General features: G+C 40.4%; 2 protein-coding genes across 16 annotated transcripts in view; one reads left to right on the top strand and one right to left on the bottom strand.

The window, feature by feature from the left end:
- Nucleotides 1-16814, top strand: part of MED12L (mediator complex subunit 12L) — a 424290-nt gene that overhangs the window by 188782 nt on the left and 218694 nt on the right. The gene's annotated exons all lie outside the window — the stretch shown is intronic.
- The window catches only part of P2RY14 (purinergic receptor P2Y14), a 53938-nt gene that overhangs the window by 20019 nt on the left and 17105 nt on the right, over nucleotides 1-16814 (bottom strand). For 2 of the 6 annotated variants that reach the window (XM_020980866.2, XM_078147188.1), the window contains exon 1: nucleotides 10242-10540. The exons of 3 other annotated variants lie outside the window; for them this stretch is intronic. The gene's annotated coding sequence lies outside the window, so the exon portion shown is untranslated. Of the gene's footprint in view, nucleotides 1-7315; nucleotides 8357-10241; nucleotides 10541-16814 lie in introns of those variants that run through there. One more of the 6 variants, XM_078147189.1, reaches the window with a different exon arrangement.

The following is a 16814-nucleotide window of genomic DNA, read 5'->3' as shown; positions in this document are numbered from 1 at the left end:
AGCAGAAAGCTGGGAAACAATTTTTATAGCAAGTGTTTCTGATAAAGGCCTCATTTCTCAAATATATAGAGAACTGAGTCAAATTTATAAGAATATGAGTCATTCCCCAATTGAGAAATGGTCAAAGGATATGAACAGGTACTTTTTAGTTGAAGAAATTAAAGCTATTTATAGTCATATATAAAAAAAAGCTCTAAATCACTATTGATGAGACAAATGCAAATTAAAACATTTCTGAAGTACCACCTCACACCTATCAGATTGACTAATGTGACAGAAAAGGAAAATGATCAAATATTGGAGAAGATATAGGAAAATTAGAATATTAATGCATTGATGGAGTTGTGAACGGATCTATCCATTCTGGAGCAATTTGAAGCTATGGCCAAAGGGCAACCCAACTGTGCATACTCTTTGATCCAGCAATACCGCTACTAGGTCTGTATCCCAAAGAGATCATAAAAGAGGGAAAACACCCACATGTATAAAAATATTTATAGCAGCTCTTTCTGCAGTGGCAAAGAATTGGAAATGGAGGGAATGCCCATCAGTTTAGAAATGGCTGAACAAGTTGTGGTATATGAATGTCATGGAATACTGTTGTGCTATAAGAAATGATAAGCAGGCGGACTTCAGAAAATCCTGGAAAGACTTAAATGAGCTGATGCTGAGTGAAGTGAGCAGAACCAGGAGAACGTTGTACACAGTAACAGCCACATTATATGATGATCGACTGTGATAGAGTTAACTTTTCTCAGCAACACTCTGATCCAAGACAATTCCAAAAGACTCATGAAGGAAAATGCTATCCACATCCAGAGAAAGAACTGTGGAGTCTGAATGAAGATTGAAGCATAGTATTTTCACTTTTTTTTGTTTTTGTTTTTTCTTTCTTGTGTTTTTTCCCTGTTCTGATTCTTCTTTCACAACATGACTAATGTATAAGTATGTTTGTCATAATTGTACATGTATAACCTATATCAAATTGCTTGCTGTCTTGCAGAAGGGAGGGGAAAGAAAGGAGGGAGAAAAATTTGGAACTCAAAATCTTATAAAAATGAATGTTAAACTGTCTTTATATGTCATTGGAAAAATAAAATACTGTTAAGTAGGGGGAAAATGAAAAAATGATTGTGGAGACCAGAAAAATATTTTCATTTAGGACTGACCTTAAGAACTCAAAGTATAACTTTCGTGCCTGATCTTTCTTTAATTTATGATGTTTATTTTGAGCTGTGCAACTGCAAAACGCTTCCACCAAGGCAAGTGTTGACTTCACAAAGGCCTTTCTTTCATTATGTTCCTGTACCCAGTAAAGGAACTAAATCTGAATGTGAATCTCCACTTCCTTCCAACACAGGGGAGAGCTTTCAGTAGTTTTTAATCACCAGCTAAAGATTGGCCAATGGAGAAGAGCTATTTTTCCAAATGTTAGTTTTGAATCAAAGGAGTTAGAATGAAAGTAACTAGTATGTGGACTCTTAATTAAGATGTCTTCTCTGGAATGTACCCTCAAACTGTAAATGTGAATTCGTTGTTCTTTCCCTCATTTGTCAATGTCTCTGCCATTTTACTAGTCACCTTGACTCACCCTACCTAATCAATTGAGGGGCATTTAGTTTATCCTCCTTTTTATGTTTTTCTTTTCCTTCACCCAATCAGTCATCCAGTCCTGTTTCATTTCCCTCTGAAACGTCCTTCAGCTTTTTCCTTTTGTCTGTTTCTCAGGGGCAGCTAGATTGTGCAATGTATATAACTCTGGGCCTGGATTTCGGAAGAGTTGAGTTCAAAATCTGCCTCAGACACATTTGAGTTGTGTGGCCTTAGGCAAGTCACTTACCTACTTTGTTCCTCAGTTTCCTCATCTGTAAAATGGAGATCATAATAGCACCTGCCTTGCAAATAAGTTTATCTATCTGTATCTATGTCTATATCTATATCTGTATATATATATATATATATATATATATGTATATATAAATGTTAGCAGTGTCCTACTTCTGCCATTCTAGTTCAAGCCCTCCATGTCATGCCTGGATATCCAGGAGCAATCTAATTGATTTCCTTGCCTCTAATCTCTTTTTGTTCCACATAATCTTTCCTTCCTTTATCCCATTCAGTATTGCCCAGCTGCTTTGAAATAACTGACTTCTAGGGGCAGCTAGGTGGCGCAGTAGATAGAGTACCGGCCCTGGAGTCAGGAGGACCTGAGGTCAAATGCGGCCTCAGACACAAGTGCTATAACACGTCTAGCTGTGTGATTTAAGTCACTTAACCCCAGTTGCCTCACCAAAAAAAAGGAAACTTTCTATTTACGAGCCTTTGATTTCATTTACTTAACAAAGTACTCTGTGTGATGAAGAACACCTATACTATTAGGAAAATTGAAAATTTGGAGAAGACAGTGTTGCTGTTCTGTAGTATGAGCACAAGCAGTTAATAAGAGTTCCCTGACTGGTGGATTGATGCCATCACAGAGAAAACTTTATTTAATGTTCAGATTATTGCCGTCAATCAAGGAATGAAGTGGAGACATGGGCTTGCCATATATTGAGCATATCCTATGCAAAATCCAAATGGAAGGAGGATTTTCAATAGGTAGTGACATTCTTTGGAAGCTCTTGTTTGCATGTAATACACAATTAACTATGTTACACAATGTTACACTTTAAATGCATTATGTAATTGCAAAAAAAACCATTTTGAGTTTAGGGGAAGGACAGGGGTTGTCGCTGATGGGAAAATGAATCAGGGAAACTTAGAAGAGCTCAGGAAGGGGAGGATCAAGAAAAATAGGTGAGAGAGGAACAAAATCATCTAACCTTTTTGAGCCTCAGTTTTCTTATCTATAAAATGGGAATAATACTACTTGCATTTTTTTCACCATCATAACCATATGCCATAAATGCATTATAAGCAAGGTGGGAATCAGCATTTATTAAGCACCTACTACATGTCGGGCTCTATGGTAAGCATTTTACAAATGTTATCTCATTTGATCCACGGGAATGCTCTATTAATGTGGGTCATGTCTTCTGTTATTTTAGCATGCTTCTCCCTGTCTCATAGGATTTAGCTGTCAACTAGTCCATGCCCCTTTATTTTGTGGAGAGGAAGAGACATTCATTTATACAGCAAGCATTTATTGAACACCTACTAGGTGCAAAGTATTGGGCTAAGAAAGATGGAAGTGACTCAGGCCTTATTTTTCCAGAGCTTTGGTTCTTTTGGGGAGGAATGAGAGCAAGGAAGCATAAATAAATAGTAATAAAAAAAAATAATGGAGATGATGGGGACGAGAGAGAGAGAGATCCAGAATGCTGCAGGAATCATGATGGAAGGAATGGCCACATTTCAGCTGCAGGGCATCAGGGGGATGTGGTGGCTTCTCCAAGGTCACGCAGAAAGTAAGTGGCAGACCTGGCACCCAAACCTAGGTCTGCCAACACCAAATTCAGCATTCCTCCATCTACACCAGGCCCTGTTTTTGTTTGTTTGTTTGTTTTGTTTTGGGGGCTAGGCATTGGGGTTAAGTGACTTGCCCAGGGTCACACAGCTAGTAAGTGTCAAGCGTCTGAGTCTGGATTTGAACTCAGGTCCTCTTGACTTTAGGGCCAGTGCACCACCTAGCTGCCCCTAGGCAATCAGGGTTAAGTGACTTTCTTAAACCCATGTGGGACTCTAAGGGAAAGGAGATGGGAAACCTCTAGTCTTGAAATCAAGGTCAAAGTTAAGATTTAACTCACATTGAGCCAATTATTTCACCTTTTTCTTTATCTTTTTCTTCACAGCTAATGAGTACGAGGCCCTTTTTAACACAGATTGTTCAGAGCCCTTCGGGTAGACTTTCCCTTCACCTCTAATAGAGGAGATGTGGGACATAAAACACCACCAACATGTGCAAAGGCTCATTTTGGCGGTGGGAGGGAGGACAGAATTAGCAGGGCAGAATAGTTCAGGGACCCAAATATGTTGTTTAAAAGTCCAGACAAGTGTGTTAGGGAAGGTGTAGTTTGTGGTCCCAAGGGCTTAAAACCACAGGGTCACAGTATTTAGATAGGGAAGGAAAAGAGATAAGTATTTATGTGATGCCTACTGTGTGCCAGGCACTAAGAGCTTTTACTAATATCGTCCCATATGCTTCTCCCCGCAACCCTGTGACGTAGGTGCTGTTGTTCATCCCCTTTTTACATGTAAGGAAACTTGCCCAGGGTCACAGAGGTATTAAGTGTCTGGGGCTGAATTTGAACTCGGGTCTTCCTGACTCGAGGCCCAGCATTCTATCCACTCTGTCACCAACCATCCGGAAAGAACTAGCATTGATATAGCACTTTAAGGTTTACAATATGATCTCATTTCCTCTTCCCAAAAACTTTCAAAGATAGCTGTATTATCCTAATTTTACAGTTAAAGAAATTGAGGCAGGCAGTGGTTAAGTGACTTGTCCAGGGTCACACATGAGGCTCAGTTCCTACTCATTCCAAATCCACTCTTTCTCTATCCAGTGTGCGACATAGCTGCCTCTTACATCATTTAACCCAGTTCTCTCCTTTTGTGTGTGTGGAAATGTAAGTCTACAGAGGTGAAATGTCATACTGATGGCAGAGCTGCATTTCAGCTCAGGTCCTCTGACTCAGAACCCAGGGCTCTTTGATGTCCTCAATTGTTCCTAGGATCATACTGTAGATAGACAGAGAGCCAGAATGGGCTTCAAAAGTCTTCCCCCAGTCCAGTCCCCACATTTTGGACCCTCTGTATTCATCTTCTCCCCAAACCAGAACTCCTTCTCTGATACCAGACTGACCACAAGGTTCCTCTAATCACTTCTGCAAATTTCAGGCACGTCATGAACTTTGGTCCTCCTGATTTTTGGCCCCACATTTTGTCCATTGTCTTCTCTCATCCCTAGCTGCGTATACATTCCCACAATCCCCTGCTTGTAATTTCTTAGAACATCCTTTGCCATGCAGGCCATGTGCTTTCATAGACACATATGGGACTCTAAGGTAAAGGAGATGGGAAGCCCTCAGGTCTTGACATCAGGGTCAGAATTAAGATTTAACTCACATTGAGCCAACTATTTGATCTTTTTCTTTATCTTTTTCTTCACCTATTTCTTGATCATTAAAGTGTAGGTGGTTGGACTTGATTCCGAAGGTCCCTGTCAGATATAAATCTATGATTTCATTATCTCCTTTAAAATTTAGTGAGCATTGCCCTCAGCACTTAAAAAAAGAAACAAAACCCAGAATTCTTTGAACACTCTATTTATAATGTAACAATAACAAGACAAATACAACAGCTGCTTGTAGAAAGACAGGGAATCATTTCCTGTGTTGTTGTTTTTAAATAAAATAGATATCATCATTTTAAAGACACCAACAGGGAATTCACTCTCCCAAAAAAGACTCCCTAATAATTAAATTATCTTGGGGTGTTCTTTTCTTTCTCTGCAGATTATCCCAGAATATTAGAACTGGGACTAATCCTAGGAGGAATTGAGGCTGAGAAGCAAAGGAGACATGTGAAAGGTCACCCAGTGATGAAGTGAAGTTCAGCCTGTCCGCTGTTATTTTTATTCGACTCTGAAATTCTGGGTTGTTTTGTTTTATGTTCACAGATTGTTTTTCTTTCTGCGATATTTTCTTCCCATGAAATGATGGCTGTTATAGTAAAGGGAGAGAAGAGGCAATATGTGAAATTGTAGAAGCCCAGGATACTGTACTGTGAATGCTGGTATCCCCCAAAAAAATTATTTGGGAAACGGTCTAGTGCTGTCTTTTGGAAGCCCAGCATACTTCCCTCTAAAATAAACGGGAGTATTGTTTTTTAAGCTAGGCAATGTGTTTAAGTGACTTGCCCAGGGTCACACAACTATTAAGTGTTACGTGTCTGAGGTCACATTTGAACTCAGGTCCTTCTGAATCTAGGGCTGGTGCCGTACCCACTGCGCCACCTAGCTGCCCCTAAAGGGGAACATTTTTCATAACCTTTGCTCAAGCATGAGAAGAAAATTGACCGGCTATTGGGTTATTGTCACTGGCTTGTCATGCTGCTGTTGTCTTTTGGGTGGGATTGCTTTGTTCCACCCATATTTGATAGTTTTGCTATTGCTGTCAAAGGGGCTAAAAAAAGAAGTTAGATTTCTGGTCTTTCACCTAGCCAGAGCCCTCCCCTGGGGCTACTCATGGCACCAGGATTTAGAGTTGGAAAGGACTTCAGAAATCACCTATCCCTGGGATGTCTATCTTTATTGCCCACTTCACCAGCCTGCCATAATCATAATCATAATTCCCTTCTCAGAATAACAGCATTAAATGCAGAAAATAAAATGCCTATGATAACTAAAGAAACCAGTTATAGTAATATCCAGTGATCAAAATATTGAAAATTTAAAGTTCAAATATAAAATATTTAAAAAGTAAAGTTCACAAACCCCAAGTTAGGACTCCCTGAAACTTTATTATTATTATTATCATTATTGTTGTTGTTGTTGTTGTTATTGTTATATAAGCCTCTGAAACCCTAATTTAAGATCACATGGTTGTAGGTCTAAAGCAAAAGGGGACCTCAGAAATCATTTAGACCGATCCCTTCACTTTACAGATGAGGAAACTTGAGGTAATTAGATCACTTGCCCAACACCTCACAGGAAGTAAGGGGCAACGTTGGGATTATGTTGGTGGGAAGGAGGAAGATGCTTTCAGAACAAAATACTTAGTGCCATGGATAATGATTTGGGGATAAAACTTTGGGTAAGAGGAAAGCTGGTGTTTAAAAAAAAAAAAAAGGAGGCTCATAGACCTGAGATGAACCCACACCTGCCAACCGCTAGGGCACAATGATTATACACTTCACCATCTGCCTTAACCTCATTTGTCCTGCTGTAAACTTTTGTGAATGGGGAGTATATAGTAGAATTTGCCTGATCCTTCCCCTTCCCTTCCTTCTCCCATATCCTAATTATAGCCCTGCTTCTGCCATTACCCCATGGGAAGGTAAACTGAGAGCCCAGAAGGAGAGAAGAAAAGAACTTATTTTTAGTACAGCCAGAGGCTGCATGACATACCACCACCTTGCAGGCTGCCCTCAGAGTCAGAAAGACCCACTTCTGCCACATATTGGCAGATCACCGCCTCTGAAGGTCCTAGGTAAACGAAAAGCTTTAGAGAAGGGTCAGTTTGCAGTGGTGGAAAAATCTCCCTGGGAGCTGGGAGTTCTCTCCATGGGTAAAATTACGATTCTGATAAAAATTGCAAAAAAAAAAAGGGTCCAAATCCCCGTTCGTCTATGTTCCCAAGTCTAAATTACTTACAGTCACAGGGCAAACTCTCAGCCTTTCTCTTCTTCACTTTCCTAATGGGTGGTTAGAGTGATCCATGTATCATGGACTGACCGCCTTTCCTGACAGGCCAGAATTAGGCTAAGTGGCCTGGGTTGCTGGCTGCTCTGTTTCTCCTTATGTAGCATCCTTTGGGACTGCGATGAGTTTTCTTCCCTTGGGTGGGGCAAGGAAATGAGTCTGACCCTTTTTTGTTTGCCAGGAGCAGCTTTTGCATTTCTCAGTTAGAGAAGTCAGGGTCATTGGATCTAGGACTTGGCTTTTTCCTCTGGGCTTGGTGGTAAGAGTTTCAGCTTGTTAGCAAAGAGGCAGGTTCCTTCAAACCTGCTAACTGCATGCATGTTTGTGCAAAATTCAGGCAAAATATTCATCATATTTTATTTTATTATTAGTACCTTAGATTTAAGGGAAGGTAAAACTACTGTGCAATAAAGAATAGTAGAGTATCAGAGGTGGAAGGGACCTTAGAAATCATCTGGTTCAACCTTTCTCATTTCCTAGAGGGAATTGAAGGGAGCTGATTGCTTGACTTGCCTAGCCCCTAGGCTACATAGTGAGAGATTAGAACCCTGGTCTCCTGCCTCACAAGACTGCTCTCTGTTACATTATTGCCTCTGTCTACCCATGAAAGGCCAACTCTGTGGTCCTGGTTAGTTCTGCCTCCTAACTTGTATTTGTATCAAATTCCTTTTTTTATTTGACACTGACTGACAGATGCCACAGAATAGCTACCACAAATGGAAATTTATCTGGGAAATCTTGCTTCCTGTAGCGTTCTGTAGTCTAGTCTAGTGGTGGTGTTGTTATGATGACTCGGATTTAAGTGAGGCCGAGCTGCGCCAAATCATCAGCCTCACTCTCTCCTCCAGAGCCACGTAACTCCATGGGCAAGACAGTGGCCATGGCCTGGAAGGCATTGAATGACCTGGGCCTTTCTAAATTAGTTATTTAGTGATTAGTTTCCCAGCAACAGCCTCTGATCAACTTTTAGAATACTAAAATGCAGATCTCAAAATCAATCTTTCTTTCTTTCTTTCTTTCTTTCTTTCTTTCTTTCTTTCTTCTTTCTTTCTTTCTTTCTTTCTTTCTCTCTTTCTTTCTCTCTTTCTCTCTTTCTCTCTTTCTCTCTTCCTTCCTTCCTTTCCTCCTTCCCTCCCTTCCTTTCCTTCCTTCCTTCCTTCCTTCCTTCCTTCCTTCCTTCCTTCCTTCCTTCCTTCCTTCCTTCCTTCCTTCCTTCCTGTCTTTCTCTCTTTCTCTCTGTCTTTCTTTCTCTTTCTCTCTCTCTGTTTCTGTTTCTCTCTATTTTCTCTCTCTTTCTCTTTTTCTTTCTGTCTTTCTCTATTTTCTCTCTCTCTCTTTCTTTCTGTCTTTCTCTATTTTCTCTCTCTCTTTCTCTTTCTGTCTTTCTCTCTTCCTTCCTTCCTTTCCTCCCTCCCTCCCTCCCTTTCTTTCCTTCCTTTCCTTTCCTTCCTTCCTTCCTTCCTTCCTTCCTTCCTTCCTTCCTTCCTTCCTTCCTTCCTTCCTTCCTTCCTTCCTTCCTTCCTTCCTTCCTTCCTTCCTTCCTTCCTTCCTTCCTTCCTTCCTTCCATAATTTTATTATTTAACCTGTTAGTCAGGAGCAGCCCCCTCCTACTGGTGGGTTTGGTTGGCAGGGACAGATGGGTATTATAGGCAGCCTAGCTGCCAAATCCAATGCAATCCACTTAATTAGGTTAAAATGAACTCTTTCTCTGCTGTATTCTTAACCTCTATATGGAAAAAAATCAACAGTTGCAAGGAATCACTTGGCAAGAAAAGCTGTCAGTCACATCCCCTTCTAAGGAAGCATCTCACTGCATCCCAGTCTGATGAATTGAGAAGACAGCATCTTCAGTTTTAAGCACAGTTGTATTAAATTAACTCAGAATTTTTCTACCTTCTATGCATAACCTCTCTGAACTGGCAGTATGCTCTTCTTGTAAGGTATTGGACTGAGACTTCTCTGGCACATGGAGCTAAGTTTAAATTTTTCGTTGTAGAATTCAGCTCGATTGGATTCTGCAGGAACTACTTTAAATGCCCTCTTTGTGCTTGTATTTTAATTATGTTAAAATTTTAGCGGAGTAAAGGAGTATTTTGAAAAGCAGAAGTTCTGACCTGTTTTTGTGTCCTAGACCCATATTGTAATCAATCAAAGGCTGTGGACTCCTCGTACCAGTGCTTTGAAGTGCATAAAATAAAATATATTGGATTACAAAGGGACCTGGTTATACTGAAATAGCAGTTATCGAGATATAGTTATCATCCAATTTAACTACTTTATTTTACTGATGAGGAAATGGAAGTTTCATTATCTATTGATTTGGATGCATTTCCTATGTCTGTAGGCAGGAGAGATTTAAAATGCTTGATTTCTTTTTCTTTGCCTCTCAGAAAGCTCTCTCTTGCCTTCAGTAAAATGTGTAAGTACCTATTGCTGGCTTAAGTGTTTACTGTTTAGGAGTTCTGTGGTTAGATGTCCATATGTAAAAGAACTCAAAACTGAACTATAGAGATAATTTTGTCCTAATTCCTTCATTTTTGTAAATGATTAAACTGAGATGCAGAGAAGACATATGACTCACCTGAGGTAACAAAGTCCCTTGGCCATGGACACAGGCCTGGAGACCTAGATCTCTTTTTACACCTTATCCACCAAATCATGTTATCAATATTTTTTTTAAATGAGAGAGAGGCCCCACAAGAGAATATTGATAAACCTTTGACTTTCTCCTTTGTACTCCAGTACAGTCAAATCTGTGAATTGAGAGTCAAATTTTACTCAAAATATCTATCTCAGAAGTCAAGAATCTAGTAGCCATTAGCATGAAAAGCATACTTAAAACACCCTTTGTTTTGGAACAAAATTTTCATTACTTACCAGTTTAGGCTGTCTCTCCCATGGCTCAGGTCGTGACTTTATCATTAGCAGTTTTGTGGCTATTAAGGTAGGCAAGGGAAAATGCAGTGTTTTCTGCCCAGCGTGCTTGAAGGGACTGCCGAGAAGTGCTACACTCTTCCAAAATGGAATGGTTTAAAGTAGTCAAAGAAATATTGACACCCTGCCAAACGTGCAAATGTCAGGCTCTACAGATGTCTGTCTTTGCTGAGTGCAGTACTTACATGTCCTTATACAAGTTGGACCTGATTTCTGTTCCGGATTGCTGATGATCAAAGCTCAAATGGACATATAATGAATTGTCTGAAGCCTGACAGAGCCGGGGGGAAAGAGGGAGTGAGAGTACACAAAAAGGAGAAAGCTTTCCCATGCCTAGCGATGACCTTTTTTTTTTTTTAGTGGGGTTGCTACAGTAATATAATTTGATTTTGTTAGGAAGTCTTTTCAAAGTGTTTCTCATGATCTTACCTTAACACTCTAAGGAACAATCCTTTTCTGGCATTAGGAAAATACTCAGTCTGACTTTCCTCCAGAACTTTTCCGAAAAGCTTGGGAAGAACATTTTGGAGAATTTTCCTGTTCCTGGCTTTTAATGCAGAAGGGAGTGGAGAGTATGGGTAAACAGAGGTTAAAATGGGTGGATGTGGAAGAGAGGCAGATGAGCTCTGGGGATGAAGTCAGAGGACCTCTGAGATTCTGTGTTTGCTTAATTTCAGAAAAACCTTCCTAATAACTGGAGCTGTGCAGAAGTAGCATGGGCTTGTTCGGGCGGCGGCACATTCCTCCCCATTGGTTATCTTCAATTAGTTCTCCATGACCACTTGTCAGATAGGTTATAGTGCAGATGCTTTTTCACGTATTGAATGATTGGGGAAGGGGGCGATTACTATGTACCAACGTGCTGAAGCACTGAGAATACAAATACAAAAGTGAGATAGTTCCTGCCCTCAAGAAGCGTGTGTCTTAATGAAATGAAACAATCGATATATGAATGTAGTGACCAAGGAAGACAAGTTTGGTCCAGGGAATCTCAGGGGTAGCAATTCATACACAGGGGAGTCTAGTTGTTAGGGCTTTTCTAGGAGCAGTGGCTGCATTAGCTTGGTTACCCTGCCCAGAAGAAGAGTCTGGGGTTGGGTAGGACAGGAGGCTGACTGATTGTCTCACCACGGGGACTAAAAGCATGATCTGCTCCGAGGCTGGCTAGATACCATGGACTTAACTCACTAGTCAAAGCAGCTGGACCCGAAGGAGATCTGCAGCTGAGGATGAACTGGGGCCATTTTCTAGATTCCTACCAGGAAGATTCCAGGTGAGGAAATGCAAGATGAGATTCTGTGACACTCTGACCAGGCAGCAATCCTGGCTCTTCTACTCATTGCCTTTGTGATCTAGGTCCAGTGGCCTATCTTTTCCTCTGAAATGAAGGGGGTTGACCTGTCTGATGTGTGTAGTCCCTTGTGGATTTAAATCTGAGATCATGCATTCCTAGCCTGGAAAGAAAAACTTCCTAACAATTAGAACTATTCTTGAGTGTACTGTACTGTCTCAGGAGGTAATGGATTCCCTTTTCTAGACAGCTAGGTGACCTTTGTCAGGTCACAGAGGGGGTGCCTTTTCAGGTATGGGTTGGAATTGATGGCTCCTGAAGTCATATTCTGAGTCTGAGATTCTCTGGGTTTAAAGCTGTAGGTCAGGATCAGGCAGGGGAGGAGATCCCTCAGAGAAAGTCAGCTTTTGGAGGGACTGCTTTCTGGTTGTAGGCTACTCCTCAGGAATTACAGTGAGTGTTTTTGTCTTTGATCTTGACCCTGATGCCTGCCCAGTCCTGATTTTGATCTCTAGTGTTCCTGGCCTTGTTTCCTCTGAATCGCCTCTACAGATGCCAAACTCTTTTTTTGACTGTGACCTGTTAACCTGGCCCTGATTTCAGATCAGTAAAACCAAGCCATAAAAAGGAACCAATTAACCTTGGACTATAGCATCCTTCTCTCCAGTTAACCCAACTGAAATGGCTCAGCAGAGAAACCTTGAGTCTGTTTTCCCCACACCTACAAGTCAGGATCTCTTGTTTATTCATCTATTCAGAAAAGGATGAAAAGAGGGCATCAGCTGCTATTTGACCCAGTAGCAAAGGTAAAGCAATTTGATAGATATATTGCTAATTTTCATCTGTCTTTATTTCATGTTTTGGTCAGTTTCAGAATGTTTCTTTCAGGGTCTCCATGTCAGTGATGTATCAAAATAATCCTGAAGGTCTGCTCAGCACAAAGGCTGTCTCTGTGTTTTCCTTTCTGGCGGCATATAGTCTGTGAACGTTTTTTAGTAGCTTAAAAAATAATTCTGTCCTTTATTTTAAGGCCCTTGAATAGAAATACATCTAAGTCTAGAAGTTGACAGTTAAGTGCTGAGTGGAGGGGTTAGGGATTTTCAAAAATTAGGAAAATATGAGCTGGGTTTGTATCTGATTTTGTTGTATTTATTTGAAATTATATAGTTTTTTTAAAAGTTAAGGACCTTTGAAATGGATTCTCTGAGTTAGTCAACAAGCATTTTTATATTTATTGCTTGCTGTGCGCCATGCACTGTTTTATGTGTTGGGGGAGATTTAAAAAAGGGCAAAACAACTAGTCTGTGCCTCCCAGCAGGTCCTATGCATGTAACTATGTGTATACAAGATATATACAGTGTAAGTAGGGAATCTGAGGGTTGGAGTACCAGGGGGAGGGAGGGTGGGAAAAGAGCCGTCAGAAGTGAAGAGAGAGCATTCCTGGAATGAGATACAGCCAGCAAAAAGGTACAGAGTTGAGAGATGGTGTGTGCATGGGACAGTCAGTGTTCTTGGCCAGATCCCTTTCATATCAAAATCCTATATACCCCTACCCTAATTCTGGAAGAGCTGGGTTCATCAGTACGGTTACCACATTTGCAAGATAATGGAATTAGATTGTAAGCTCCCTGAGAACAAGGACTATCTTTTGCCTCTGTTATATCCTTAGCACTTAGTTTCTGGAACATAGTAGGCACTTAATAAATGTTTATTAATTATTGATAGATTGAATATCATATACAGCTTGCCCCCAGAAACCTTCTTATGCTGGCCAATGCTTGGGTGCCATGCCTTTTTTGGCCACTAGATGGCAAAATGATTTGAGTAATTCTGCAGAGCCTATCCATTCCCCAGTTACAAGAAGTAACTGGTCTGTGTTAATTAACTAGTGTAGAAACCCTGATGATGTACCATTGCAGCCCGTTGGGTTTAGGAAAAGTAGCAATGAGTGCAGGTGTTCCCTCACTTTTTGCACGACTTGGTACATGAATCCTTTCAAATGGTTTAATCTTAGCCTTTACATTATTTTCTTAATGGAGACTCATATAGTAGAGAATTTTTCATTTACAGTACACTGAGTGTTGGGCCATTTTCTAACAGGTTTACTGGACATTCTCTGAAAGTACATGCTGCAGGACTATCTTTGAAGCACAGAAAGGATTGACTCTTGATCAATGCTTATTAGTTAAATGATTGACTCTAGAGTTTTTATACATTTTAGTAATAGCTTGATCTATGTTATAGATCTGTGTATCTCAGACAAGCCGTGGACTTTCCACTTAGCACAGCCACACAAAATTATATTTACATTTCTTTCTTCCTGCATGATGCCTTTATGATTGATTCTCTGGAGTATTGCTGGAAGCTGATTTTGCTGTGAGAAGACAAATCCAGTTTTCAAGTCATGTTGAAAGCACTTGATTGAAAATTATAGGAGTCATGGGTAATATCAGAGTCTTAGAACAGGAAGTGGCTTTAGAGATTTGGTCCCTGAATTTTATAGATGAGAAAGCTGGGCTCATAGAGAGGTCAAGTTCACAGCATAGAAGATCTCTGACTTCCTGACTTCATGTCCAGTTCTTAAAGGCCTTGAAATACTTACAACTAAAATTAATGTAAGACTTCATGAACTCCAGTCATTATCTAGAAGGAAATTGACAACACATGGAACACAGACCTAGGAGAGTCCAGAAATAGTCCAGGGTATGTGGAAAAACTATTAACATTTTATTTGAAAATCATGCTACATTTTGGTCAGGTAGTCACCAAATTAACAAAGAGTTGTGGAGAGTAGGGACTTAGAAGTTTCTCCCCATACCTCCATAGTATGTGTGTGTGCACATGTGTGTTATATGTATGTGCACTTCTGTTATATGCGTGTGTGTGTTTTAAATTGGGCTGTCAATCCAGTGGTGCTAATGGAGATTGACGCTTTCTTCGCAATTTAGTCTTATAGAATTTTGGGGGACATTTAGAATTTAAATGACTTATCCAGAGTCACAAAAGCAGGACCTGAACTCAGCTCTTTCTGACTCTAAGACCAGACGTTTTTCCGTTCTGTCATGCTGCTATCAAGTCACAGTTGTGGTTAAGTGACTTGCCCAGGGTCTCACAACTAGTAAGTGTCAAGTGTTTGGTCTGAAGCTGGGTTTGAACTCAGGTCCTCCTGACTCCAGGGCTAGTGCTCTATCCACTGTGCCACCTAGCTGCCCCTATAATTTTAATTTTTAAAAAACATTACGAATTGAATAGGAAAGCATTATACATGTTCTTAATGTGTTGTCCTTGAAAATACCATAAGGGGAGATAGAAAGGGCCAAATTAATATTCTTCAGGAAAAGAAATATATTCCCTTTGAAAATGAAAATGGGTTCCAAACCAGCTGCTAGCATCTAAATTATATTTAGGTATAAGTAATCAGTAAGTATATGGCAGCCAAATTTTTGGGTGGAAGTGGGGAAAGGAGGAGGAGGCCAGGCTAGCCTTGTTCCTTTGAGAATAAAAAATGAGTCCGTTCTGATTGAAAACAGACCCATTAGAAGATCCGAACTGCTGCAATCTCTTTCTCATGGTTTCTTTTTCCTAGGCAGCTGAAGCAGAATGACAAGACAAGAGAGGGGCTGAATAATTAGGTAATGAGATTGCAGAATTGGCAATCAAAAAATTCTCAATTAATGCCTATGGAGAAAGAACATGGTACAGTGGGAATGGTATTGGAATGGAGTCCCAGGACTGGCTCTAGTCACTTATTACCTTAGTAACTGGACAATTCCATTTTGCTCTATTAATTCCCATTTTAGTTCCATGAAAGGAAAGTATTAGGCTAGATAAGTCTGTAATGTCCTTCCCAAATTGCTTTGCCGAAATTTCAACCTGAGTCATCAAAACCTCACAATACAGCCACTCTCACCCTTCCTACCTTTCCTATCTCTGTGGTTTATGAGAGGAAATAAAAGGGTAAAACCATTAGATGTTTATAGTCTGGTAGGAGAACATCAGACTTCAGTTTTATCAAAAGCAGTCTGAGGTGGTTTACCAGAAACCTTTCCTAGAATTTGTTCCATATTTTCATTCCTTCCCCTAGATTTTAATCTCATTCGATATTCACTGTGTATTAGATGGCACGTCATTACCAGTCTAAACATATAGAAGATCACTGTGGCCTAACTATGCCTTGGTGACAGCTTGTCAAGAGTCAAAAAGACTTTCTCCTTCTAATGGTTTCTTGGTATTTCCTAAAGAGGACATATGCTTGAAGGAAATGAGAAAAAAAACAACTAACAAAACTTGGGAAGTAGGTGTCATGTATACTATTTGAAAAACTTGCCGTGTTTGAATTCTGCCTCAAAGAGTTAGCTGGGAGACCCTAATCAAGTCACTTAATGGCATTCAGCTTCAGTTTCCTCATCTGTAAAATGAGGGACAATTATAGCACCTACCTGAAAGGATTGTTGTGGGGATCAGACAAGATGGTATATGTGAGCCACTTAGCAAATCTTAAAGCAGCTCTGTAAATGTTAGCTGCTCTCTGCCTTCTTCCCTACCCTCCATTCTTGTGTAACTCAAGCTTAGTTTTAATCTGGTCACTGAGATTGTCCTAGTAAGGGGGCCAGATTTGTGTGGTCTGCACTGGCATGCGTTGGCCTGTGATTAAATCCTGAAGTATCTGTATTTGTACACACACAGCAGGATGTCCCACAGGAAGATTCAATAGGATGGAGGACAACTAATGGATTTTTGCAGCTTTGCCTAAGTATCAAAAACTAAAATGATTAGATCATTATTTAGAAACTGCTGGCTGTGTGTGTGTGTCTGTGGGGGGGGGGGAATTAGAGTCAATGTCAGGGTGAAAGGAGTGCTTGGCTTGGAGTCAGGAAGACTTCAGTCACTTGATTATCTGAATGACCCTAAACCAGTTACTTCTGTTCATCACAGTCAATTCCCCAAGTCTTTTCTTCTAAATCACGGACAAGGAAACCATCTTCTCTGGTGAGGGGATTTCCCACAAGAGGAATGCCCTGTGCTAAAGAAGATACCTGATGTCTGTAAACTTTGTTGTAGTTGATAATGATGCCTAGAGGCAGCTAGGTAGTACAAAGTAGAGAGCATTCTGGAAGACCTGAGCTCAAATCTAGGCTCAGGCACTCACTGGCTCTGTGACCTCAGCCAAGTCACTTAACTCCTGCCTCAGTTTCCTTCATTGTATAATGGGGATAATAACAACG

This window comes from Phascolarctos cinereus, unplaced genomic scaffold (genome assembly GCF_003287225.1).
Source record: "Phascolarctos cinereus isolate Bilbo 61053 unplaced genomic scaffold, phaCin_HiC Scaffold_7;HRSCAF=346, whole genome shotgun sequence".
NCBI classification, from domain to species: Eukaryota; Metazoa; Chordata; class Mammalia; order Diprotodontia; family Phascolarctidae; genus Phascolarctos; species Phascolarctos cinereus.
The sequence above is the reverse complement of the archived record's forward strand: the minus strand, read 5'-3'. Positions and strand labels throughout refer to the sequence as shown.